The following is a 27,073-nucleotide window of genomic DNA, read 5'->3' as shown; positions in this document are numbered from 1 at the left end:
TGTGGCACTCGGCCTTCTCTTGGGGACGCTGGGGTCTCTAGCTGGTGTGCCAGCACTGGAACTGCTCTGTGGCAGTGCCCACTGTGCTCTGGGAGGCCTGGCGACCTTGCATCCCTGGTCCTTGCTCCTGGGCAGCCCCCACCACACCCTGATTTGTACAGTTCAGTTCAGTTCAGTGACTCAGTTGTGTCTGACTCTTTGCAACCCCATGGACTGCAGCACGCCAGGCCTCCCTGTCCATCACCAACTCCCAGAGTTTACTCGAACTCATGTCCACTGAGTCGGTGATGCCATCCAACCACCTCATCCTCTGTCGTCCCCTTCTCCTCCTGCCCTCAATCTTTCCCAGAATCAGGGTCTTTTCAAAGGAGTCAGCTCTTTGCATCAGGTGGCCAAAGTATTGGAGTTTCAGCTTCAACCTCAGTCCTTCCAATGAACACCCAGGACTGATCTCCTTTAGGATGGACTGGTTGGATCTCCTTGCAGTCCAAGGGACTCTTCTTCAACACCACAGTTCAAAAGCATCGATTCTACAGCATACGTGTTATAAGTGTGTACCTTCAAACACCTAGAGGGCTTCATAGTTCTCTCAGAGAGGCTTGGAGAGGACACTCTCATAAGGATAACTTTTTGAGTTCTGCCTCTTACACTGTAGGTGAGTGAAGAGCTTTGGACTTCCTGCAGTGCCCAGTAGATTAAAGCCCCAGTGGGGCTTCCCAGTCCACAGCAAGCCTGTGTGTCTGTGTGTGTGTGCGCCTGTGTGTTTGTGCCTATACATATGTCTGTGTGTTGGGCTGCATGTAGTTATTTATGTGTCTCTCTGTGTGCCTGTTTATATTTTTGGGTGTGCTTCTGCATCTCTGTGTGTGTAATGTCTGTGATATGTGTGTGTATGTTTGTGTCTCTGTGAATAGTTTACCTGTCTCGGTGTGTCCGTTTGTATTTCCTTATGTGTTTATGTGTCCATGTGTGTCCAAGTGTGCATCTGTATGTGGGTGTGTCTGTGTGTTGTTTGTGTGTGTGTGTATGTTGTATGATACAGTGCTTTCCACAAGTGTAACCTTCACAGCCCTAGGCTGGAGGCAGGAAAGCATAAGGAAATAAGATGAATGCTGATCAGGTTTATCAGCTGTAGTAGAGAACTCTTAAAGAGCAGAACAGAAAAAAGTAGGCAGAATATTTACTAATTTCACATTTTCCCAATTCTTGTTCAGAGGGAAAAAACTGTTACAAGTATCAGTACTTGGCTACCTTCTATCAAGCAGAGCTGCATGGGGCACAGTAAGTGCTGGCTGCACCTAGAGTTCAGAGAGGGCTCTGCCCCTGGCACTCATTGTGGCACATACCAAAATTGGAACCATGCAGAGAAGATTAGCATGGCCCCTGAGCAAGGATGACATGTAAATTCGTAAAGTGCTTTGTATTTTCAAAACTCTTAGAGGAAACCATAGGCAGAACACTCTTTCACATAAATTTCAGCAAGATCTTTTTTGACCCACATCCTAGAGTAATGAAAATAAAAACAAAAGAAACAAATGGGACCTAATTAAGCTTAAAACCGTTTGCACAGCAAAGGAAAAAGGCCATAAAGCAAAAAGACAACTGTCAGAATGGGAGAAATATTTGCAAACAAAGCAATTGACAAAGAATTAAACTGCAAAATATACAAACAGTCCATGCAGCTCATCAGAAAAACAAACAACCCAGTCAAAAAATGAGTGGAAGACCTAAACAGACATTTCTCCAAAGAAGAAATACAGAAATACAAACATATAGATGGCCAACAAGTACATTAAAAAATGCTCAACATCACTCATTAGAGAAATGCAAATCAAAACTACAATGAGGTATCACTTCATACCAGTCAGAATGGCCATGATTATATAAAATTTACAAAGAATAAATGCTGGGAGGGTTTGAAGAAATGGAACCCTCTTACACTGTTGGTGGGAATGTAAATCGGTACAGCCACAATGGAGAACGGTATGGAGTTTCCTTAAAAAACTAAAAATGGAACTACCATATGACTCAGCAATCCCACTACTGGGCATATACCCAGAGAAAAGCATAATTCAAAAAGATACCTGTACCCCAATGTTCATCACAGCACTATTTACAATAGCCAGGACATGGAATGTCCATCAATAGAAGATGTGGTAGAAATATACTGTGAAATATTACTTGAGACTGTCATACAGAATGAAGTAAGCAGAAAGAGAAAAATCAAATATTGTATGGTAAAGATGATCTGCAAAGCAGAAATAGAGACAAAGATGTAGAGAACAAACATCTGGATACCAAGGGGGAAGTGAGTGGGTGGGTAGGATGAATTGGGAGCTTGGGGTTGAGAAATATATATATAATGTATAAAATAGATAACTAATGAGAACCTGCTATACAGCACAGGGAAATCTACTCAGTGCTCTTTGGTGACCTAAATAGGAAGGAAATCCCCCAAAGATAGGATATATACATATATAGCTGATTCATTTTGCTGTACAGCAGAAACTAACAAAACATTTTAAAGCAGCTATACTCCAATTAAAAAAGAGAGTGAGCTCTCGTCTCTGACCAGGAGCATATTTTCTTCATTTCTTTTTTATTAAAAATTTTTTTTAATTTATTTTTTTAATCTAAGGATAATTGCTTTACAGAATTGTGTTGGTTTCTGCCAAACATCAGCTTGAATCAGTCATAGGTGTACATTATGTCCGCACCCTCTTGAACCTCCCTCTCACCTCCCACTCCATCCCACCCCTCCAGGTTTGTTACACAGCCTGGGTTTGAGTTCCCTGAGTTATACAGCAAATGCTCAATGGCTATCTATTTTACATATTGTCTTCATTTTTTGACTGTCTCTTGCAGCTGCTAGGGTAAGGCAGCAGGGGTGGGAGCAGCAATGGGGTGGAGTGGTTGGGGGCGGAGGGGATGCCTGTTGTGACGTCTGTGGGTGTGGCCAGGCCGGCAGGAGGACCGTGGAGCAGCTGGGAGCTCGCCTGCCTCCCAGGACTACCTCCATCGTCATTCAGCGCTCTCATCTTCAACTGTAAACTTGCTCCTGGAAGAAGATCAAGTCTTCAGGTTAGTTGGGAGAGAGGAGATGAGGAACTAACCTGTTCTAGGGAGCAGGCGGGGTTTTAATAAGCCTGTGCTGAATTGTTGCTTTTAGGAGCAAGGAAAATTCCTCTCAGGGGAAATGTGCAAAGTCTAAGACTGAATAGCTGGTGTGAGCACTCGGGCTTGACACCACAACAAGTTATTTTCTGGATATAATGGCTCATTGGGAGGCAAGTTCCCAAGACAAAGGGCGTCGTCCCCAGCCCGGGAGGGCCGTGGGCACACGGAGGAAGAGAATTTGGAACAGTTCAGGCAGCAAATGTTCTGCCTGAACTGAGGAATGACTTAATCCACGTGAACACTAGTCAGGCGTTTTTGTGGAATGGAATGCGCCAGGGTGAAAACGTTAAATCCCTCAGAGCTGCTTCTCTGCACTCTGACCACACACAGTGGAGTAAATGAATTTAAGGTTGCCCACTCTTTCCAAAGAATGGATGTCAAGCACAGGCATCCCTGGGTGTGGATGTGCTTGGGTTTGACAGGGTAGGTATCTGGAGCTCCTACCACACTGGCCTGGCTAGCTGTGAAGCTACCCAAGGAAAATGTTTGAGCGCTGATTTAAGGAATGTGATAACTCTACAACCTGCAGTGATTTTGAGGAAGAGCCGACAGGAGGCTGTGAGCAGGGTGGGCGGCTTCTATATCCTTGTGTTTACAAGGCAGTGCCCTGTAACCTAAATCGTCTAGGAAATGCCATCCCCGAGGTGTGCATGAGGTGAGCTAGGGGGTGAGCATGAGGTCTGCTGTCCAGGCCCCTGGGGCAAGGCCTGCCTGGGCTTGGAGGGCCTGGGAGATGGAATACGTCTAGGGATACTTGTGCTGTGCTGTGCTTAGTCACTCAGATGTATCTGATTCCATGTGAACCCATGGACTGTAGCCGCCAGGCTGTCTGTCCATGGGGACTCTCCAGGCAAGAATACTGGAGTGGTTTGCCATGCCCTCCTCCAGGGGACCTTCTTAAATCAGGGGTCGAACCCAGGTTTCCCAGATTGCAGGCAGATTCTTTACCATCTGAGCCATCAGGGAAGCCCTCTCACATAATTGCTATTAAGGATTAAATTTCAGGTTAGTTGGGAGAGAGGAGATGAGGAGCTAACCTGTTCTAGGGAGCAGATGGGGTTTTAATAAGCCTGTGCTAAATTGTTGCTTTTAGGAGCAAGGAAAATTCCTCTCAGGGAAAATGTGCGAAGTCTAAGACTGAATAGCTGGTATGAGCACTCGGGCTTGACACCACAACAAGTTATTTTCTGGATATAATGGCTCATTGGGAGGCAAGTTCCCAAGACAAAGGGCGTCCCCAGCCCAGGAGGGCCGTGGGGATACGGAGGAAATGTTCTGCCTGAACTGTGGGATGACATCTGCTCTCACTGCTGACTTAACCCACGTAAACACTAGTCAGATGAGAGCTCTAGGTAAACTGTAACTCTGTGTTTAGTCGCTTTGTGATCCTATGGAGTATAGCCACCAGGCTCCTCTGTTCGTGGGGATTCTCCAGGCAAGAATACTGGAGTGGGTTGCCATGCCCTCCTCCAGGGTATCTTCTCAACTCAGGGGTTGAACCCAGGTCTCCTGCATTGCATGCAGATTCTTTACCATCTGAGCCAAATTGTAAAGGATTGCACAAAAACTACCTCTTATTGTAGATTTAGTTTACAAATGCTTGAGTGCCATTGTTCAAATCAGGTATAATGTTGGGGTGATTTAGGAATATAAGTCTCTAAATATTTATGGCACTGATGAAAAGCAAATGCTGATACCATTCTTGTTCTCTGAGAAGCCATGACACTCTTGGGGTTAAGTGAGATCTGAGATCATCAGGAATCATGGGGTAGGGGGAGACTCTAGCTGCTGCTACAGATCTGGGTGCCTCAATGCCTGAGGAAGGTTTTAAGCCTGAGTCCAGGGCATCATGTGCATGTTGGAAAGATCGCCGTGATTAGATGATGGGGAGCAGCTAGGAGGTTCTAGAAAGCCACTGTAGAGTCCTGCCAGCTGAGAGGTGACTGCAGGCAGGTCAGGGAGGCTCTGCTTAGGTGAGGGTCTGCAGAGTCAGAGGGAGTCATCAGAGGTGCTCCTGGTTGTGTGTACCTGAATGGTCACAGGACCCCAGGGGAAGGAACAGGTTTTGGGACTTCTGCAGAGGTGTTTGGGCACCTTGGAGACACTGGGGTAGATAAGAAGGCAGCTGGAACACAGTGGTCTGGGCTGCAGAAGGGGACTGGTGAATCACATGTCCATGAGTGAGAACCTCACTTGCTGGTTAGATTTTACAGTTTTGTGCTTTCAGTTGTGCTGTACTGCGGGATATGTGGAGGTGCTTGCCTACTGTTCGGGGAACTGCTTGCCTGGGCAGGATGCCCCCATGCTAAGGCACCTGAGACCCCAAGTACAAGGAGTTGCACTTGGCAAGGGGAGTAGCAGGACTCAACTGCAGCGCAAGTCTCTTTTCGGGGAGGGAGAGCTCTGTCTCCTACGATGGGGGGAGAGAGAGAGAGGCCTGAGCACAGAGTGGGACCTCCAAGTTCTTCCTCACCTGGGGCTTCCCAGGTGGCACTAGTGGTAAAGAACCCGCCTACCAAGGCAGGAGACAAAAGAGACTTGGGTTTGATTCTTAGATCAGGAAAATCCTCTGGAGGAGGGCATGGCAATCCACTCCAGTATTCATGCCTGGAGAAACCCATGGACAGAGGAGGCTGGCAGGTCACAGTCCATGGGGTCGCAGAGTCTGACACCACTGAAGCAACTTGACACATGCATACCAAGTTCTTCTCAAGGCTCAGAGGAAGACAGCTCTTTTGTCTGAACTAAAAGTTGAAAATTATATTTTATTCAGGGGGTTTTCTGAGGACTCAAGCCCCAGAAGATAGCCTTTCAGATATTTCTGAGGGATTGCTTTGAAGATGTAAGAGAGTAGCCAAGATATATAGGAATTTTTGTGGCAGAAACCAGGTAGTCGGAGCATCAAAAGATAAATGTTAATTGAAAGGAACCAGATAGCCCAAGGAATTTAGTGCTTTTCTTTGTAGGAGAAGATGCTAGCATCTGGACCCACTGAAATCACTCCTTTGATATGCATCTCAGCTCTCCAGGGCCTGCATCCCACCTGCTTCCTCCACCCTGAACCTCCTCAGGGTGCAGTTGGCGGTGGCTGTAGGGGCTGCTGGCTTCATTGTCACAGCGTCCTTTGTTTACTGATACAGTAGACAATATTCTTTGTCCCCACTTTACAAAGAGAACAGAGGGCTTCCCTGGTGGGCCAGTGGTTAAGAATCCACCTTGCAACTCAGGGGACAATGGTTTGATCCCTCCTCTGGGAAGATCCCCCGTGTCTCAGGGCAGCTCAGCCACTGTGCCACACCTACTGAGCCTGTGCTCTAGAGCCTTTGCTCCACAGCAGGAGAAGCCACCTCAGTGAGAAGCCCTCACACCGTGACTAGAGAATAGCCTCCCCTCCCTACAACTAGAGTAAGCCCATGCACAGCCACAAAGACCCAGTGCAGCCAAAGATAATTAAAGATGTAAAATTAAAAAGAGAGAACATAAAAGGGGGCTTTTAACCCAGTTCATTCATTGCAAGAGCCATCTGAAGGGATTAAGGATCAGACTTCACAGTCTCGGTCCTGGCCTGGAGTGGGATAAGGGAAAAGGCACCCACACTGCCGTCACTGGGAAAGGCCTGTCTCTGTGTACTGGGTGGGCCAATTCCTGGTGGCCTCTACAATCCCAGAGTCGATTCCTGCACCTTCTCTGGGCTTCATCACCTAGAAAGACTGCACCAAATGCAGAAGACCCAGTCACACCCACAGGGATGTAGCTACCTGGACAGTTCTACATCAAGAAGGAAACTTTGGTCCTGAATGGTTTTGTGGAGAGGGACATTATATAACTGGGTGTGTTCTCAGGACTTAGATATTGTCTATAGGAGGAAGGAATTGCCTGTGGAATGATTTCTATTTAATAATAAAGTTTTCGCAGCAGCTAATGTGCTTTTAGTCTGTCATCTGTTTTCATTATTGCATTATGTCAAATGATGAAAGAACATGGAGAAAAGTGTTCTTAAGATTTACAAAGAAACTGTTTTCCACATGATGTGTATTGCTACTGCTGGTTTATGTATTACTGTAAAAGCACCAGGCTAGGAGAAGGCAATGGCACCCCACTCCAGTACTCTTGCCTGGAAAATCCCATGGACGGAGGAACCTGGTAGGCTGCAGTCCATGGGTCACAAAGAGTTGGACACGACTGAGCGACTTCACTTTCTCTTTTCACGTTCATGCATTGGAGAAGGAAATGGCAACCCACTCCAGTATTCTTGCCTGGAGAATCCCAGGGATGGGGGAGCCTGGAGGGCTGCCGTTTATGGGGTCGCACAGAGTTGGACATGACTGAAGCGACTTAGCAGCAGCAGCAGCATTGTATTAAGTCATTCACTTTATTCAATTGGCCTGTCTGTGCAGAAGAGGGGACCACATCCCAAAGACAACTATAACAGCACCACAACATGCACAGTGTACCAAGGAGGTGCTTGTTTAGGTGTAGTCTTGCTGGGCTGAAGGCTACTCAGGGCAGGTTCCTAGGACTTGCCACTCTGAGTTCCACTTCCTGTTCTTATGTCTCTGCTGGCTCATTGGCACCAAACCTAGAATGCAAAGAAATTCTATCATGCCCATAAAATCCTAGCCAAATTCTGCTCACACGGCCATCATGGAAGGGCTGTGGGTATCTGGCCCCAGCTGGAGCATAGAGAACACAGCTCTCTTAATCCCCTTTTCTTTTTTATTTTTGATTCTTTTTTCCCCTCTATTTTTTAATTGGAGGGTAATTGCTTTACAATATTGTGTTGGCCTCTGCCATACATTAACATGAATCAGCCACAGGTATATATAATCCCCTCCCTCCTTAAACCCTTTCCTATTTCCCACCCCATCCCACCCCTCTAGTTTGTCACAGAGCACTGGGTTGAGGTCCTTGTGTCACACAGCAGATTCCCACTTGCAGTCTGTTTTATATATGGTAAGTGGTGCTAGTGGTAAAGAATCTGCCTGTCCGTGCAGGAGACGTAAGAGACACAGGTTTGATTCCTGAGTCAGAAAGATCTCCTGGAGGAGGGCATGGCAACCCACTCCAGTATCCTTGCCTGGAGAATCCTATGAGCAGAGGAGCCTGGCAGGCTACCGTCCATAGAGTCGCACAGAGTCGGACATGACCAAAGTAACTTAGCACACAAAGTATATGCTTCCATGCTGCTCTTTGAATTTGTCCCTCCTTCTCCTTCCCCACTGTGTTCGCAAGTCTGTTCTCTATGTTTGCATCTCCACTGTTCCCCTGCAGATAGGTTCATCAGTACCATTTTGTCTAGATTCCATATGAATGCAGTAACATACAATATTTTTCTTCCTTTTTCTGACTTACTTCACTCTGTATAATAGACTAGGTTCATCCACCTCATTAGGACTGACTCAAATGCATTCTTTTCTTTTTTGTAGCTGAGTAACATTCCATTTTATATATGTACCACAGCTACCCTATCCATTAATCTGTCAAGGGACATCTAGGTTGCTTCTATTTCCTATCTATTGTAAAAAGTGCTGCAACGAACATTGGGGTACATGTGTCTCTTTCAATTATGGCTTTCTCAGGGTAAGTACCTAGTGTTGGCATTTGGGTCATATGATAGTTCTATTCCCAGTTTTTTAAAAGAATCTCTATAATGTTCTCCATAGTGGCTGTATCAACTTACATTCCCACCAACAGTGCAAGATGGTACCCTTTTCTCCACATTCTCTCCAGCATTTATTGTTGATAGACTTTTTAATGATGGCCATTCTGACTGGTGTGAGGTGATACCCTGTTGTAGTTTTGGTTTGCATTTCTCTAATGATGAGTGATTAAGAAAATTAGAGATACCAAGGGAACATTTCATGCAAAGATGGGCTCGATAAAGGACAGAAATGGTATGGACCTAACAGAACCAGAAGATATTAAGAAGAGGTGGCAGGAATACACAAAAGAACTGTACAAAAAAATCTTCACGACCAAGATAATAATAATGATGTGATCACTAACCTAGAGCCAGACATCCTGGAATGTGAAGTCAAGTGGGCCTTAGAAAGCATCACTACGAACAAAGCTAGTGGAGGTGATGGAATTCCAGTTGAGCTATTTCAAATCCTGAAAGATGATGCTGTGAAAGTGCTGCACTCAATATGCCAGCAAATTTGGAAAACTCAGCAGTGGCTACAAGATTGGAAAACGTCGGTTATCATTCCAATCCCAAAGAAAGGCAATGTGAAAGAATGCTCAAACTACCACACAATTGCACTCATCTCACAGGCGAATAGAGTAATGCTCAAAATTCTCCAAGCCAGGCTTCAGCAATACGTGAACCGTGAACTTCCAGATGTTCAAGCTGGTTTTAGAAAGGGCAGAGGAACCAGAGACCAAATTGCCAACATCTGCTGGATCATCAAAAAAGCAACAGAGTTCCAGAAAAACATCTATTTCTGCTTTATTGACTATGCCAAAGCCTTTGACTATGTGGATCACCATAAACTGTGGAAAATTCTGAAAGAGATGGGAATCCCAGACCACCTGACCTGCCTCTTGAGAAACCTGTATGCAGGTCAGGAAGCAACAGTTAGAACTGGACATGGAACAACAGACTGGTTCCAAATAGGAAAAGGAGTACGTCAAGGCTGTATATTGTCACCCTGCTTATTTAACTTCTATGCAGAGTACATCATGAGAAACGCTGGGCTGGAAGAAGCACAAGCTGGAATCAAGATTGTCGGGAGAAATATCAATCACCTCAGATATGCAGATGACACCACCCTTATGGCAGAAAGTGAAGAGGAACTAAAAAGCCTCTTGATGAAAGTGAAAGAGGAGAGTGAAAAAGTTGGCTTAAAGCTCAACATTCAGAAAATGAAGATCATGGCATCTAGTCCAATCACTTCATGGGAAATAGATGGGGAAACAGTGGAAACAGTGTCAGACTTTATTTTGGGGGGCTCCAAAATCACTGCAGATAGTGACTGCAGCCATGAAATTAAAAGACACTTACTCCTTGGAAGGAAAGATATGACCAACCTAGATAGCATATTGAAAAGGAGAGACATTACTTTGCCAATAAATGTCCATCTAGTCAAAGCTATGGTTTTTCCAGTGGTCATGTATGGATGTGAGAGTTGGACTGTGAAGAAAGCTGAGCGCCGAAGAATTGGTACTTTTGAAATGTGGTGTTGGAGAAGACTCTTGAGAGTCCCTTGGACTGCAAAGAAATCCAACCAGTCCATTCTGAAGGAGATCAGCCCAGGGATTTCTTTGGAAGGAATGACGCTAAAGCTGAAACTCCAGTACTTTGGCCACCTCATTCGAAGAGTTGACTCATTGGAAAAGACTCTGATGCTGGGAGGGATTGGGGGCAAGAGAAGGGGACGACAGAGGATGAGATGGCTGGATGGCATCACTGACTCGATGGACGTGAGTCTGAGTGAACTCTGGGAGTTGGTGATGAACAGGGAGGCCTGCCATGCTGCGATTCATGGGGTCGCAAAGAGTTGGACACGACTGAGCAACTGAAATGAACTGAATGATGAGTGATGTTTAGCATCATGTGTTTGTTGGCCATCTGTATGTCTTCTTTGGAGAAATATCTGTTTGGGTCTTTCAGCCATTTTTTGATTGGGTTGTTTGTTTTTCTGCTATTGAGCTGAATGAACTGTTTATTTGCAGTTCCCATTCTGAGGGTTGTCTTTTAATCTTGTTTAGTGTTTTTTTTTTCTGTGAAAAATCTTTTAAGGTTAATTAAGTCCCATCTGTTTACTTTTGTTTCTATTTCCATTACTCTAGGAAGTGGGTCAAAGAGGATCTTGCTGTGATGTATGTCAAAGAGAATATCACCTATGTTTTTCTCTAAGAGCTTTATAGCTTCTGGCCTTACATTTAAATCTTTAATCCATTTTGAGTTTATTTTTGTGTGTGGTGTTGAAAAGTGTTCTAGCTTCATTCTTTTACATGTAGCTGTCCATTTTGTCCCAGCACCACTTATTGAAGAGGCTGTCTTTTCTCCACTGTATTTTCTTGTCTCCTCTGTCAATATAAGGTGCCCATAGATATGTGGGTTTATCTCTGGACTTTCTGTCTTGTTCCATTGATCTATATTTCTGTTTTTGTGCCAATACCATACTGTCTTACTGACTGTAGTTTTGTAGTATAGTCTGAAGTCAGGAAAGTTGATTCCTCCAACTCCTATCTTCTTTTTCAAGATTACTTCGGCTATTTGTGATCTTTTGTGTTTCCATACAAATTGTGAAATTTTTTGTTCTAGTGCTGTGAAAAATACCATTAGTAGTTTGATTGTTGTCATTCACTCATTCAGTTGTATCAGACTCATTGCAACCCCTTAGACTGCAGCATACCAGGCTTCCCTGTCCTTCACAATCTCCCAGAGTTTGCTCAAACTCATGTCCATTGAATCGGGGATGCCATCCAAGCATCTCACTTTCTGTCATCCCCTTCTCTTACTGACCTCAATCTTTCCCATCATCAGGGTCTTTTCCAGTGAGTCAGCTCTTCACATCAGGTGGCCAAAGTATTGGAGTTTCAGTTTCAGCATCAGTCCTTCTGATGAATATTCAAGGTTGATTTCTTTTAGTGTTGACTGGTTTGATCTCCTTGCAGTCCATGGGACTCTCAAGAGTCTTCTCCAGTGCCACAGGTCAAAAGCATCAATCCTTTGGTGTTCAGCCTTTTTTATGGTCCAGCTCTCACATCCATACAAAATGACTACTGGAAAAAATCATAGCTTTGACTACAAGGACTTTTGTTGGCAAAGTGATGTCTCTGCTTTTTAAAATGCTATCTGGGTTTGTCATAGCTTTTCTTCCAAGGAGCAGGTGTCTTTTAATTTCATGGCTGCAGTCACCATCTGCAGTGCTTTTGGAGCCCAAGAAAATAAAGTCTGTTACAGTTTCCATTTTTCCCCCATCTATTTGCCATGATTTCCTAAAGGAAATCAGTCCTGAATATTCATTGGAAGGACTGTTGTTGAAGCTGAAACTCCAATACTTTGGCTACGTGATGCGAAGAGCTGATTCATTTGAAAAGACCCTGATGGTGGGAAAGATTGAAGGCAGGAGGAGAAGGGGACGACAGAGGATGAGATGGTTGGATGGCATCGCCGACTCAATGGACATGAGTTTGAGTAAACTCCGGGAGTTGGTGATGGACAGGGAGGCTTGGCGTGCTGTGGTCCTTGGGGTCACAAAGAGTCAGACATGATTGAGCGACTGAACTGAACTGAACTAACTGAACTGAACTAATTTGCCATGAAGTGATGGGACTGGATGCTGTGATCTTAGTTTTTTGATGTTGAGTTTTAGCCAGCTTTTTTGTTCTCTTTCATCTTTATCAAGAGGCTCTTTAGTTCCTCTTTGCTTTATGCAATTTGGGTAGTATCATCTGCATATCTGACATGATTGAATTTTTCCTGGAAATCTTGATTCCAGCTTGTGCTTCATTCAGCCTGGCATTTCACATGAAGTACTCAGCATATAAACAAATAAGCAGGGTGACAATATACAACCTTGACATACTCCTTTCCCAATTTTGAACCAGTCTTTTGTTCCATATCTGGTTCTAACTGTTGCTTCTTAACCTGCATACAGGTTTCTCAGGAGGCAGGTAGTTTGATAGGGATTGCATTGAATCCATAGATTGCTTTGGGCAGTGTAGTCACTTTTCCAATATTGATTCTTCCAATCCAAGAACATGGAATATCTCTCCATCTGTTTGTGTCATCTTTGATTTCTTTCATCAGTGTCTTATAGTTTTTCTGCATACAGGTCTTTTGCATCTTTAGGTAGGTTTATCCCTGGGTATTTTATTCTTTTTGTTGCAATGGCAAATGGGATTGTTTCCTTAATTCTCTTTCTGATTTTTTCCAAACTATGTTGAATAACAGTGGTGGGAGTGGGCACCGTTTTCTTGTCCCTCATCTTAGAGGAAATGCTTTGAGTTCTTCACCATTGAGAATACTGTTTTCTGTGGGTTTGTTGTATGTGGCCTTTATTATATTGAGGTAGTTTTCTTCTATGCCTACTTTCTGGAGAATTTTTATCATAAATGAGTGTTTAATTTGTTGAAAACTTTTTCTGCCTCTGTAGAGATGATCATATGGTTTATATCGTTCAGTTTGTTGATATGCTGTATCACAATGATTGATTTGCATATATTGAATAATCCTTGCATCCCTGGGATAAATCCCACTTATTGATCCTCCTTTCTTAATGCCTCCATCGTTGAGCTTCCCCTCAGGCCTGGAACAGTGAACAACAGCTGCTGGACCAGGTCAGGAAAGACACAGGGGTAGAACCCACTGCCCTCCCAGCAGGGCATGCCCAGTCATCTCCCCCTGGGCACTGTCCCCTGGCCGCCCTTGTACCCAGTGTTGTCAACTGAAGGGTCCCTCCCATCAGCCTCTGGGCACATCCTCTGGGCACCAACTAGGCTAGTTGGGAGGATTCAGAGCCAGAGGGCAGAACAGATAGCATAGGTGGATGTATTTAAAAGGACAGGTGTGACTGTGACATTCCACTGGGTCTGAAATGTCAGCCATGACCATCATTTTTTTTTTTTCCCTAAATTGGTGGAAACTTGGTTATTTTGGTGTGGAAATCTGACTGACTGGAGGGTTCCTGCTCCAGATGGTCAGGGTGCCAGGGATGGCACCTCTCCTGCTCACTGCAGGTGTCTGTCCCAGCCCAAGCTTACCCTCATATTTTGACCAGGCCCTCTTCTGTGGAGTTCTCAGGGTGAGCACTAGACATCTTTCAATAGATCAGTTGCATGGGGTTCAGTGGGGTGAGACCAGACTTAGGCTTTGGGTTCAGTGGAAGTTCAGCCAGGGGCAGGGGTGCTGGCGAGTGTTCCCAGTGGACATGCTGTGGGCTGGGGTTTTCCAATCACATGTGTAAGAGGTGCAAGCAGGAGGATTTGGGATATGTTTAGAGGAACAGGATGAGGAACATAAGAGAAAGAGAGGGACCTCTGGGTGAGCAGAACCCTCAGTCACCCTGAGAAAGTGAGCTGAGCAAGAACAGAGTCACTGGTCAGTGATGAGCAGGGATGCAGAGGAGGCTGTGGTGGGAGCCTGAGCTCAGGGAAGGTTGGAATGGGAGATAAACATCTTCAGAGTGGCCTGTGTCTAAAGCCCTGAGACTGAAATCTAGGGAGGGAGGGCTCAAGACAAAGGCTGGGAAGAGGGGAGGGAGTCAGCAAAGGAGAATGAGAAGAAGAACCAGAGGGCCAGGGAGTCGTGGGACCAGAAGGAAGGGTGCTTGCACAGTAGGATGCTGAGAACCCCGGAGAGGGACAGAGTTGAGAGTTTACCAGTGACCTTGGCAAGGTTGTTTTTCATCAAACTGGGGGACATAAGCTTGGGTGGAGTGGGTTCAATAAAGGAGAAATGAATATAGTCTTGAGAAGTTGTGCTATATAGAACAGGAGAGGAACTGGGTAGTGGCTGAATGACTCTGGGAAGATAGGGAGATTCAATTTTTTATTTTGAGGCAATTGTATATATACATGCAATTGTAAGAAATAGTAGTGAGATGCCCTGAACCCTTTACAAAGTTTCCTCCAGTGGCAAACCTCATGCAAAATTATAGTACAGCATGGCTGCCAGGATGCCAAGATATAGGGCGTCCCATCACCAAAGGACCATCGTGTTGCCCTTTTTCAACACTTACATTCCATCCACCCCACCCCACACTTAACCGGGGGGAAACAGCTAAGCTGGTCCCGTTTCTATAATTTTGTCATTTCAATAATGTTTCACACATAGAATCATATGATATGTAACCTTTTGTGAATAGCTTATCTCTGTGAAAGTGCATTCATGCAAGTTGTTGCATGTTTCAGTGGCTTGTGAGTATAAATGTCCCATGATAATATCATTTGTTTAACCACTCACATGCTTTTTCTTTCAGTTCTTTTTTTAACTTTATTAAAGTATAATTAACAAATAGACAAGTATTATACATATTTAAGCAGAAAATGATGTTTTGATAACACCCATTTCTTTCCTTTTTTTCCAGCAAATGTCATTTATTGTTATTAATAATGTTTTTCTTTCTTTTATTATAATTGATTTATACTATATTTAGTCCAGGTGTACAATATAGTGATTCAATATTTTGGTAGATTATACTGATATAAAGTTATTCTAAAATATTGGCCATATCCCCTGTGCTGTAAATTGTATACTTGTATCACAGTTATATTTTTTAAATTACAAAATGTATGATTTTACACATTTACAGGAGACTTGGAAAACACATAACAAATTACATATAGTTTCATTATTAAAATTATTTTTAAAGTAGATAAATTAATATTTTTGGTTTGAATTTCAATGTCAAACATTCAAAAGTTAATAGAATGATTATACAGAGAAGCAGAAGGATATGGTAGACCTGAAAAACACCATGAGCCAATTCAACATAATTAAGATTTATACAGTTTTCACACAACAATAGGATATAAATTCTGCTCAAGTTCCCATAGACTATTAACTAGGAGACACTGGAATAGATCCAGGGACATAAAACAAGGTGGAAAAATTTCATGGTCTAAAAGTATTGAAGTCATACAGAGTCTGTTCTCTGTTAACTGTGGAATTATGTTAGAAATCAATGTCAAACTATATTTGAAAATAGCTCACATATTTTGAAGTACAGTGTGAAGAGAGAGATTTACCAGGAGAGATCTTTGACTTAGCCATTGAAAGCCTCAATAAAGTTAGAAGGCTGAAAAACCACAGAGAGTGATTGCAGAGAAGAAAGTTAAATTTAAATGAGAAATTAATATACAAGATAACTTTAAAAAACTATGTATTTGGAAATTAAACGTTCACCTTTAAATGATGGGTATATCTAAGAAGCCATAACAAGAAAAAGTAGAAAATACTTGTGATAGAATAAACATGAAGAGAATTTACAAGAATTTGTTGCATGCAGCTGAAGCTGCTCAGTGCAGTTAAATAAGGTGTGAAAATAAATAGACACTAGAACAAACTTGTGAGAAATTTGAACGAAATCTGTACTTTAGTTAATAATACTGTATCACATGTTATTTCCTATTGTTTTTCTTTTTAATAACATAGTATATCTTTATATTCTCAGAATTGGATTAGGATTTTCATGACTCATTCAAAATTTTTTTTAAATCACTAAAATAACCTTTCTAGACTTTAGCAGTAACACTAAATGTCAGAATAAATGGAACTATATCAAAGTTTTGACTGAATGTAAATTAGAAACATAACATTCTAGTCAAACAAGTGGAACTAAAATGTCATAAATTTGTTTAGCTAGGCAAAATTCTTAAGTTTTTCAAAATATATATGTTATATTATACTTACTATTTATACATGACTTCCCTGGTGGCTCAGGGGTAAAAAGCCTGCCTGCAATGCAGGAGCCTCAGGAGAAGCCAGTTTGATCCCAGGGTCAGGAAGATCCCCTGGAGGAGAAAATGGCAACCCACTCTAGTATTCTCACCTGGAGAATTCCGTGGACAGGGGAGCCTGGTGGGCTACAGTCAATGGAGTCGCAAAGAGTCAGACATGACTGAGCAACTTTCACTTACTATTTATATATGTATACATAAAACTTTTTCTACTGAATTGATAAAGGCTTGAAAAGAACAGCAAAAGAGACATCCCGTGGCTACGTAATTATTAGCTCCCAACCTAAAGAAAAACCAGTTCTAGGGCAAGATACATTGCTACACAGGCTTAAGGAAAGCATGAGTGCGAATGTTCAGTTCAGTTCAGTCACTAATTCGTGTCCGACTCTTTGTGACCCCATGAACTGCAGCACGCCCAGCCTCCCTGTCCATCACAAACTCCCGAAGTCCACCTAAACCCATGTCCATTGAGTCACTGATGCCATCCAACCATCTCATCCTCTGTTGTCCCCTTCTCCTCCTGCCCTCAATCTTTCCCAGCACCAGGGTCTTTTCCAATGAGTCAGCTCTTCGCATCAGGTGTCCAAAGTATTGGAGTTTTGGCTTGAACATTAGTTCTTTCAATGAACACCCAGGACTGATCTCCTTCAGAATGGACTGGTTGGATCTCCTTGCAGTCCAAGGGACTCTCAAGAGTCTTCTCCAACACCACCATTCAAAAGCATCAATTTTTCAGCACTCAGCTTTCTTCACAGTCCAACTCTCACATCCATACATGACCACTGGAAAAACCATAGCTTTGACTGGACGGACCTTTGTTGGCAAAGTAATGTCTCTGCTTTTGAATATGCTTTCTAGGTTGGTCATAACTTTCCTTCCAAGGAGTAAGCGTCTTTTAATTTCATGGCTTCAGTTACCATCTGCAGTAATTTTGGAGCCCAGAAGAATAAAGTCAGCCAGTGTTTCCACTGTTTTCCTCATCTATTTTCCATGAAGTGATGAGACCGGATGCCATGATCTTAGTTTTCTGAATGTTGAGCTTTAAGCCAACTTTTTCACTCTCCACTTTCACTTTCATCAAGAGGCTTTTTAGTTCCTCTTCACTTTCTGCCATAAGGGTGGTGTCATCTGCATATCTGAGGTTATTGATATTTCTCCAGCTCTCTGGAAGTTCATGGTTCATGGAAGTCTACCATATCTTGTACTAATACAGTCACTCATTTTTTTTTTTTTTTTGATTAATGCTTGAATGATATATCTTTCTCCATCTTTTTACTTTTAGTCTACCTATCTTGTTATTTTGTAGTGAATTTCGTGTAGATTGCCCACACTCTGTGTTAGTGGCTCAGTTGTGTCTGACTCTGCAATCACATGGACTGTAGCATGCCAGTCTCCTCTGTTCATGGGATTCTCTAGGAAAGAATACTGAAGTGGGTTGCCATTCCCTTCTCCATGGGATCATCCCGATCCAGGGATCAGACTTGGGTCTCCTGCATTGCAGGCAGATTCTTTAGTTGTGCTTTTTAGCCTGTAGGGTTGCAAAGAGTTGGACACGACTGAAGGGACTTAGCATGCATGCATATATTATAGGGCTTCCCTGGTGGCTCAGATGGTAAAGATTTTCCTAATCAACCCTGACTATTCAATGGAAGGCCTGATACTGAAGCTGAACCTCCAATACTTTGGCCACCTGGTGTGAAGAGTCAACTCATTGGAAAAGACCCTGATGCTGGGAAAGATTGAGGGCAAGAGGAGAACGGGGTGACAGAGGATAAGATGTATAGATGGTATCACTGACTCAGTGGACATGAGTTTGAGCAAACTCAGGGGATAGTGAGGGATAGGGAAGCCTGGCATGCTGCAGTCCATGGGATCAAAAACAGTTGGACATGACTTAGCAACTGAACCATAACAACATACATTGATAACCAGATCAGAGAGTGTTAACAATTTTCCCTTCAAAAATCAAGCATAATGTAGAAAATTCCAGAGAGAGAAAATGCATTGTTTTTACCCATATTTTTCGTGTTTTCATTGTTGTTTTTACCTTGCTGCTGCTCCAAAACTTATCTTTCCTTTTTTTGTTTAGAGGAACTTTCTTTAGCCATTCTTTTAGGATAGGTCTACTGGCAACAAATTCTTGCAGTTTTCTCTCACCTAAGGTCTTGATTTCCCCTACATTCCTAAAGGATATATTCTCTAGATAGAGGATTCTGGGTTGACAGTTCTTTCTTTTCATTACTTGAAAACTATGATGCCACTTCTTCTGGCCACTGTGGGTTTTGTATTTGAATTTTTTCCCATGTAGTGACATCTTCAGTTTTCTCTTAATGGTTTCAAGAGAAAGATTTAGATTTCAATAGTTTGACTACAGTATATCTTGGTATAGATTTCTTTGGGTTTATCTTCTTTGGAATTTACAAATGTCTTCAAAGTGTAGGTAGATGTACTTTCTCAAACTTGGGAAATTTTCAACCATTCTTTCTTTTTTTTTTTTAATGGGATATAGTTGCTTTATAATGTTGTACAACAAAGTGAATTAATTATATATATACATATATCCACTCCCTCTTGGATCTCCTCTCATTCTCAATTCCCACCCATCTAGATCACCAGAGAACACCAAGCTGAAAGCCTTAGGCTGCACAGAAGGTTCCCACCAACTGTCTGTTTTACACATGGCAGTGCCCATACATCAATCCTAGTGTCCCAGTTTATCTGATTGACTCCCCTCACTGTGCCCACACATCCATTATCTATACCTGCATCTCTATTCCTGGCCTGCAAATAGGTTAATCTGTATCATTTTTCTACATTCCACATATCAGTTCAGTCTCTCAGTCGTGTCTGACTTTTTTGCGACCACAAGGACTGCAGCATGTCAGGCTTCCCTGTCCATCACCAACTCCTGGAGCTTGCTCTAACTCTGTCCATTGAGTCGGTGATGCCATCCAACCATCTCATCCTCTGTCGTTCCCTTCTCCTCCTGCCTTCAATCTTTCCTAGCATCAGGGTCTTTTCAAGTGAGTCAGTTCTTCGCATCATGTGGCTAAAATATTGGAGCTTCAGCTTCAGCATCAGTCCTTCCAATGAATATTCAGGATTGACTGGTTTGATCTCCTTGCAGTCCCAGGAACTTTGAAGAGTCTTTTCCAACACCAAATTTAAAAATCATCAATTCTTTGGTGCTCAGCTTTCTTTATAGTACAACTCTCACATTCATACATGACTACTGGAAAAACCATAGTTTTGACTAGACAGACCTTTGTCAGCAAGATAATGTCTCTGCTTTTTAATATGCTGTCTAGTTTGGTCATAACTTTCCTTCCAAGGAGCAAGCATCTTTTAATTTCATGGCTACAGTCACCATCTGCAGTGATTTTGGAGCTCAAAGAAATAAAGTCTCTCATTTTTTCCCCATCTATTTGCCATGAAGTGATGGGACCAGATGCCATGATCTTAGTTTTTTTGAATGTTGAGTTTTTCATTCTCTTCTTTCACTTTCATCAAGAGGCTGTTTAGTTCTTCTTTGCTTTCTGCCATAAAGGTGGTGTTATCTGCATATCTAAGGTTATTGATATTTTCCCTGGCAATCTTGATCCCAGCTTGTGCTTCATCTAGCCTTGCAGTTTGCATAATGTACTCTGCATATAATTTAAATAAGCAGGGTGATAATATACAGCTTTGATGTACTCCTTTCACAATTTGGAACTAGTCTGTTGTTCCATGTCCAGTTCTATTCTTCTTTACCTGCATACAGCACATATATGCATTAATATATGATTGTTGTTTTTCTCTTTTTGACTTATTTCACTCTGTATGACAGACTCTGTGTGTCTATCCACGTCTTTACAAATTACCCAATTTATTCCTTTATATGACTGAATAATATTCCATTTTATATATGTACCACATCTTCTTTAACCATTCATCTGTCAATGGACATTTAGGTTGCTTCCATGTCCTGGCTACTGTAAATAGTGCTGCAGTGAATACTGGGGTGCATGTGTCTTTCTCATTTATGGTTTTCTTAGGGTATATGCACACTAGTGGGATAGCTTGGTCATGTAATAGTCCTATTTTCAGTTTTTTAAGGAACTGTCATACCGTTCTTCATCATGGCTATGTCAATTTACATTCCCACCACAGTGCAAGAGTTACCCTCTTCATCTTTATTGTTTGTTAATTTTTTGATGAAGATCATTCTGACCGGTGTGATGTGATACCTCATTGTAGTTTTGATGTTCATTTCTTTAATAATGTGCAGGGCTGAGCATCTTTTCTTATGTTTGTTGGCGATTTGTATGTCTTTGGAGAGATGTCTGTTTAGGTCATTTGATAATTTTTCTTTTTATATTGAGCTGCTTGTGCTATTTGTATATTTTGCGGATTAATCCCTTTGCAGTTGCCTCATTTGCAAACATTTTCTCCCATTCTGAGGGTTGTCTTTTTGTCTCATTTATGTTTTTCTTTGCTGTGCAAGAGGTTTTAAGTTTAATTAGGTCCTATTTATTTATTTCTATTTTTATTTTTATTACTCTAGGAGAGTAAAGTGAAAGTGCTAGTCACTCAGTCATATCTGAATATCTGACTTTTTGAGGCCCCATGAACTGTAGCCCACCAGGATCCTCTGTCCATGCAGTTCTCCAGGCAAGAATACTGGAATGGATTTCCATTCCTTCTCCAGGGGATCTTCCCACCCAGGGATCGAACCCAGGTCTCCTGCCCTGCAGGCAGATTATTTACCATCTGAGCCAGAATACTGATGGTGTATTACTCTAGTAGTTAGGTAACAATGATCTTTCTGTGGTTTATGCCGATGAATGTTCTTCCTATGTTTTCCTATAAGAATTTTTAGTGTCTGATTTTACATTTAGGTCTTTATTCTATTTTGAATTTATTTTTGTGTCTGGTGTTGTGTAGTGGTCTCATTTCATTCTTTAACATGTAGCTGTCAGTTTCCCCAGCACCGTTTATTGAAGCCACTGTTTTTTCCATTGTATAGACTTGCCCCTTTTTGTTATGGATTAAGGGACCATAAGTGTGTGGGTTTATCTTTGGGCTCTCTGTCCTGTCTCATTGATCTGTATTTCTGCTTTTGTGCCATTTCCATACTCTCTTGATATTTGTAGACTTCTTTGGGTAGTATTACTATTTTCACAATATTGATTCTTCTAATCCAAAAACATGTTTTTGTCATCTTCGATTTTTTTCATCAGTGTCTTATAGTTTTCTGAGTATAGGTGTTTTATCTCCTTAGATAGGTTTATTTATAGATATTTTATTCCTTTTGATATGATGGTAAATGGGCTCATTTCCCTAATTTTTTATTATCTTTCATTTTTTACTGTATAGGAATGGAGGAGATTTCTGTGCATTACTTTTGTATCATGCAACCTTATCAGATTCATTGATTAGATCTAGTAGTTTTCTGGTGTTATCTTTATGATTTCCTATGTATAGTATCATATAATCTGCAAATAGTGACAGATTACATCTTCTTTTCCAGTTTGGATTCCTTTTTATTTTTTTATTCTCTGATGGCTATGGCTAGGACTTCTAAAACTATTGTTGAATAGTAGTGGTGAGAGTGGTCATACTTGTTTTATCCCTTATCTTATTGAGAATGCTATCAGTTTTTCACCACTGAGAAAGATGTTTGCTGTGGATTTGTCATATATGACCCTTATTTTATTGAGGTAGATTCTTTTATACCCACTTTCTGGAGTTTATATATATATATATATATGTATATATATAATATGTTATATATATAAAACAAATGAGTTGAATTTTGTCAAAAGCTTTTTCTGCATCTATTCAGGTTATCACATGGTTTTTATTCTTCAATTTGTTACTGTGGTGTATCTCATTGATTGATTTACATATATTGAAGAATCCTTGTATTCCTGGAATAAATCCCACTTTTTCATGGTGTATGATCCTTTCAGTGTGTTGTTGGATTCTGTTTGCTAGTATTTTGTTGGGAATTTTTGCATCTATGTTCATTAGTGAAATTGACTTGTAATTTTCTTTTCTGTGATATCTTTGTCTAGTTTTGTTAACTCGGTGATGGTGGCCTTGTAAAATGAGCTTGAGAGTATTCCTTCCTCTGCAATTTTTTTGAAGAGTTAGAGAAGGATGAGTGTTAGCTCTTCTTTAAATGTTACAGAATTTGCCTGCAAAGCCATCATGTCCTGAACTTTCATTTTTTGGAAGATTTTTCATCATAGTTTTAATTTCATTACTTGTGGTTAATCTGTTCATATTTTCTATTTCCTTTGGTTCAGTCTTGGAAGGTTGTACTTTTCTAAGAATTTGTCCATTTTTTTCTAGGTTATCCATCTTATTGGCATATAGTTGTTTGTAGCAGTCTTAAATGATAATTTGTATTTCTGTGGAGTCAGTTGTAATTTCTCCTTTTTCATTTCTAATTTTATTGATTTTAATATTCTCCTTTTTTCTTGATGAGTTTTGCTAAAGGTTTATCAATATTGTTTTTGTTCCCACAGAACCAGCTTTTTGTTTCATTGATTTTTGTTATTGTTTTCTTCATTTCTATTTCATTTATTTTTCTCTGATCTTTATGATATATTTCCTTCTACTAACTTTGGGTTTTGCTTGTTCTTCTTTCTTTAGTTGCTTCATGTATAAGGCTAAATTGTTTATTTGATATTTTCCTTGTTTCTTGAGGTAGGATTACATTGTCACAAACTTCTCTCTTAAGACTGCTTTTGCTGCATCTCAAACGCTGGGCTGGAGGAAGCACAGGTTGGAATCGAGATTGCTGGGAGAAATATCAATAACCTCAGATAAGCAGAGGATACCACCATTATGGCAGAGAGTGAAGAAGAACTAAAGGGCCTCTTGATAAAAGTGAAAGAGGAGAGTGAAAAAGTTGATTTAAAGCTCAACATTCAGATTATGGCATCTTGTCCCATCACTTCATGGCAAATAGATAGGGAAACAGTGGAAACAGTGGCTGACTTTATTTTTTTTTCACTCCAAAATTACTGCAGATGGTGACTGCAGCCATGAAATTAAAAGATGCTTACTTCTTGGAAGAAAAGTTATGACCAACCTAGACAGCATATTAAAAAGCAGAGATTTCACTTTGTCAAAGTCCATCTAGTCAATACTGTGGTTTTTCCAGTAGTCATGTATGGATGTGAGAGTTGGACTGTGAAGAAAGCTGAGCGCCGGAGAATTGATGCTTTTCAACTGCGGTGGTACTCTTTACAGTCCCTTGGACTGCAAGGAGATCCAACCAGTCCACCCTAAAGGAGATCAGTCCTGGGTTTTCATTGGAAAGACTGATGTTGAGGCTGAAACTCCAAAACTTTGGCCACCTGATGTGAAGAGCTGACTCCTTTGAAAAGACCCTGATGGTGGGAAAGATTGAAGGCAGGAGGAGAAGGGGAGAACAGAAGATGAGATGGTTGGATGGCATCACCGACTCAATGGACATGGGTTTGGGTGGACTCCAGGAGTTGGTGATAGACAGGGAGGCCTGATGTGCTGCAGTTCATGGGGCCACAAAGAGTCAGACATGACTGAGCGACTGAACTAATAGATTTGGGGCCTTGATGTTTTCACTATCATTTTTTGATAGATTTTTAAAATTTCTTGTTTGATTTCTTTAGTGATCTCTTGGTTATTTAATAGCATGTTGTTTAGCTCCCATTTTTAAAAAATTTTTTTCCTTTAATTGATTTCTAATCTCATAGCATTGTTGTTGGAAAAGGTGGTTGATATGATTTCAGTTTTCTTAAATTTGCCATTGCTTGATTTGTGGCCCAAGCTGTGATCTATCCTGGAGAATGTTCCATGTGCTCTTGGGAAGAAAATGTATTTTACTGCTTTCTGATAGAATGTCCTATAAATATCAACTGGTCTATCTGGTCTAGTATATCATTCAAACCTGTGTTTCCTTATTTATTTTCTGTCTGGATGATCTATCCATTGGTATAAATGGGGTGTTACAGTCCCTCAGTATTATCATGTTACTGTCAATTTCCTCTTTTATAGCTATTATCATTTGCCTTATGTGTTAAGGTGCTCTTATGTTGAGTGCATAAATATTTGTAATTGTTATATCCTCTTCTTGGATTGATCCCTTGATCATTACTCTCTTTTAATGGTTTTTATTTTAAAGTCTTATTTATCTGATATGAGTATTACTACCCCAGCTTTCTTTTGATTTCCACAGAATATTTTTCTATCCCCTCACTTTCAGTTTGTGTGTGTCTCTGGGTTTCAAGTGAGTTTCTTGTAGAAAACATATATGGGCCTTGTTTTTGTATACATTAAGCCAGTCTGTGTCTTTTGGTTGGAACATTTAATCCATTTACATTTAAGGTAATTTTGTGTATTTTTCATTTTATTTATTGTGTTGTTTATCAGTGTTTGCTCTTTAGTTTTTCTAAGTCCTTGTTAAAATTTCTTGTATTTTCTGCCTCTGTGCTTCCATTCTATTTCTGATATTTTGGATCATCTATACTGTCATTCGGAGAAGGCAATGGCACCACACTCCAGTACTCTTGCCTGGAAAATCCCATGGACGGAGGAGCCTGGTAGGCTATAGTCCATGGGGTCGCTAAGAGTGAGGCACGACTGAGCGACTTCACTTTCACTTTTCACTCTCATGCATTGGAGAAGGAAATGGCAACCCACTCCAGTGTTCTTGCCTGGAGAATCCCAGGGACAGAGGAGCCTAGTGGGCTGCCATCTATGGTGTCGCACAGAGTCGGACACGACTGAAGCAACTTAGCAGCAGCAGCAGCAGCATACTATCATTATTCTGAATATTTTTTCAGATAGGTTGCCTATCTTCTCCTCACTTATGTTATTTTGTAGGTGTTTATCTTGCTCCTTTTTATGTAACATATTTTTTGCTGTCTCATTTTTCTTGATGGGTGAGGCTGTGCTTCTGTCTTGCAGGTTGTTTTGTCTGAAGTGTCCAACATAGGAATTTGCAAGCAGGTGGGTGGAGTCAGGTCTTGGTGCCTACACGAGGATCTCCAGGAGACCTCACACTGATAAATATTCACTGGCACATGAAATTCTCTGTTAGTCCAACAGCTTGTATTTGGTGATCCCTCCATAGAACTGCAGGCCTGACCCCTGGCATGGTTACCAAGAGAACTAGTCCTAGAAGTTTAATTTTGAGTGGGAATTGGTTTTCATCCAAATTTACTGGAGAATAGCCTCCTGTTCTCTACTCCTTGTGTAGACATCTCTGTATGGCCAGAAAAGGAACTTTAGAATGGAATATGTATCAAGAACACCTATGTGCTGCTCTAAACTCTTATCTATTTCCATTTTATGTGATATTTTCCCCTTCTAAGTTAGTGCTCTATTTCCTGTGCCAGTATATTTAACAAGAGACCAGGAGCAAAAACATGTGAGTTCGACTTAAGTAGCTTTGAAACTCTGGTGCTGCTTTTTTTTCCCAAGCCCCTCCAATATTAGGAGGTGAGGTGATATCCGTAAACTCTAGACTCTTACTACAGAGCAATTTGGCTTCGTAATGGCAGGAAACTGCGATTCCCTGTCTCTCTCGCCCCCTCTTCCCCTCTAACTACTTCTGCTTCTGTGACTCCTTTGTTCTTATTTCATTGAGCCTTTCCCAGGCACTGGAACTTAATCAGTAGGTCATTTCTAATTTACGGACCTTGTTTTTCCTCTTTCTATTCCCCTCCTTCCCTACCACATATTTTCTGTTTATTAGTGTTTTTTTCCTGAGAATCTAGGTCACACTCTGTATCATGTGCTTCCTCACTGGTTTTCAGGTATCTTGCTCTATTGATAGTAATGATAGCAGCTCCCTTCTCTGGCTTTGCCCTGTGTACTGTCCTTCTGCCAAGACCATTTGTGTTAGGCCAGAGAAAGGATAAGTGGGGTGCCTGCCTTCTTCTCAAAACAGTTTCAGTTTTACAAGTTGTCTGACAGCTTTATATACAGTATGTTTTAGGAGAACAAATATGCTTCTCTTTTTTATTTAGGATTTTAACAAAATAGGGTTTGATTCTGATGAGCAAGTTTGTGTGTATGTGTGAGCATTTATGTGTATGTATACCTGTACAAATCTACATTATATATACAATTTTTGTATTACCATTTAAAAAAAAAGATGTTTCTTAGTAAAATGTCAAACTCTTGCCATTAAAAAAAATTTCCTGGTACCTCCTCTTGTCAGTGTCCTTGCCACTGTGGTGAGCTGCAGTCTACCCACACCTTCTCAGTAGTAGAAACTACTCTAAGTAGTTTCTGAGCCCACTATGTGAGACCAACCTCTTGTGTGTTCCTCTCACCAGTGTCTGTTCCTGGAGCTGGTCCAGATTACACGTGTCCATGGAGACCAACAGGGCATAAGCCTTCATAAACATACCCACAGAGGCTGGTGCAGGTGGAGGAAGCCTTGGAGGGGGATGGCCCTTGGCCCAGCTGGACCGTTGGCCAGAGGAGCCCCTTCTGGAGTGGCACT

General features: G+C 41.5%; 1 protein-coding gene and 1 non-coding gene across 6 annotated transcripts in view; both read left to right on the top strand.

Moving 5' to 3' along the window:
- Positions 1 to 1,319: 1,319 nt before the first annotated feature.
- LOC133236510 (U6 spliceosomal RNA) lies at positions 1,320 to 1,428 on the top strand. The gene has a single exon (XR_009732915.1). It is a non-coding gene; the product is annotated as a U6 spliceosomal RNA (small nuclear RNA).
- Positions 1,429 to 2,920: 1,492 nt separating this feature from the next.
- The window catches only part of OCA2 (OCA2 melanosomal transmembrane protein), a 293,422-nt gene continuing 269,269 nt past the window's right edge, over positions 2,921 to 27,073 (top strand). The window contains exon 1 of one of the 5 annotated variants that reach the window (XM_061431343.1): positions 2,921 to 3,081. The gene's annotated coding sequence lies outside the window, so the exon portion shown is untranslated. The remainder of the gene's footprint in view (positions 3,082 to 27,073) is intronic. The other 4 variants (XM_061431340.1, XM_061431337.1, XM_061431332.1 and 1 more) reach the window with 4 other exon arrangements.

The sequence above is a fragment of the Bos javanicus genome, chromosome 2 (assembly GCF_032452875.1).
Source record: "Bos javanicus breed banteng chromosome 2, ARS-OSU_banteng_1.0, whole genome shotgun sequence".
Taxonomy (NCBI): Eukaryota; Metazoa; Chordata; class Mammalia; order Artiodactyla; family Bovidae; genus Bos; species Bos javanicus.
The sequence above is the reverse complement of the archived record's forward strand: the minus strand, read 5'-3'. Positions and strand labels throughout refer to the sequence as shown.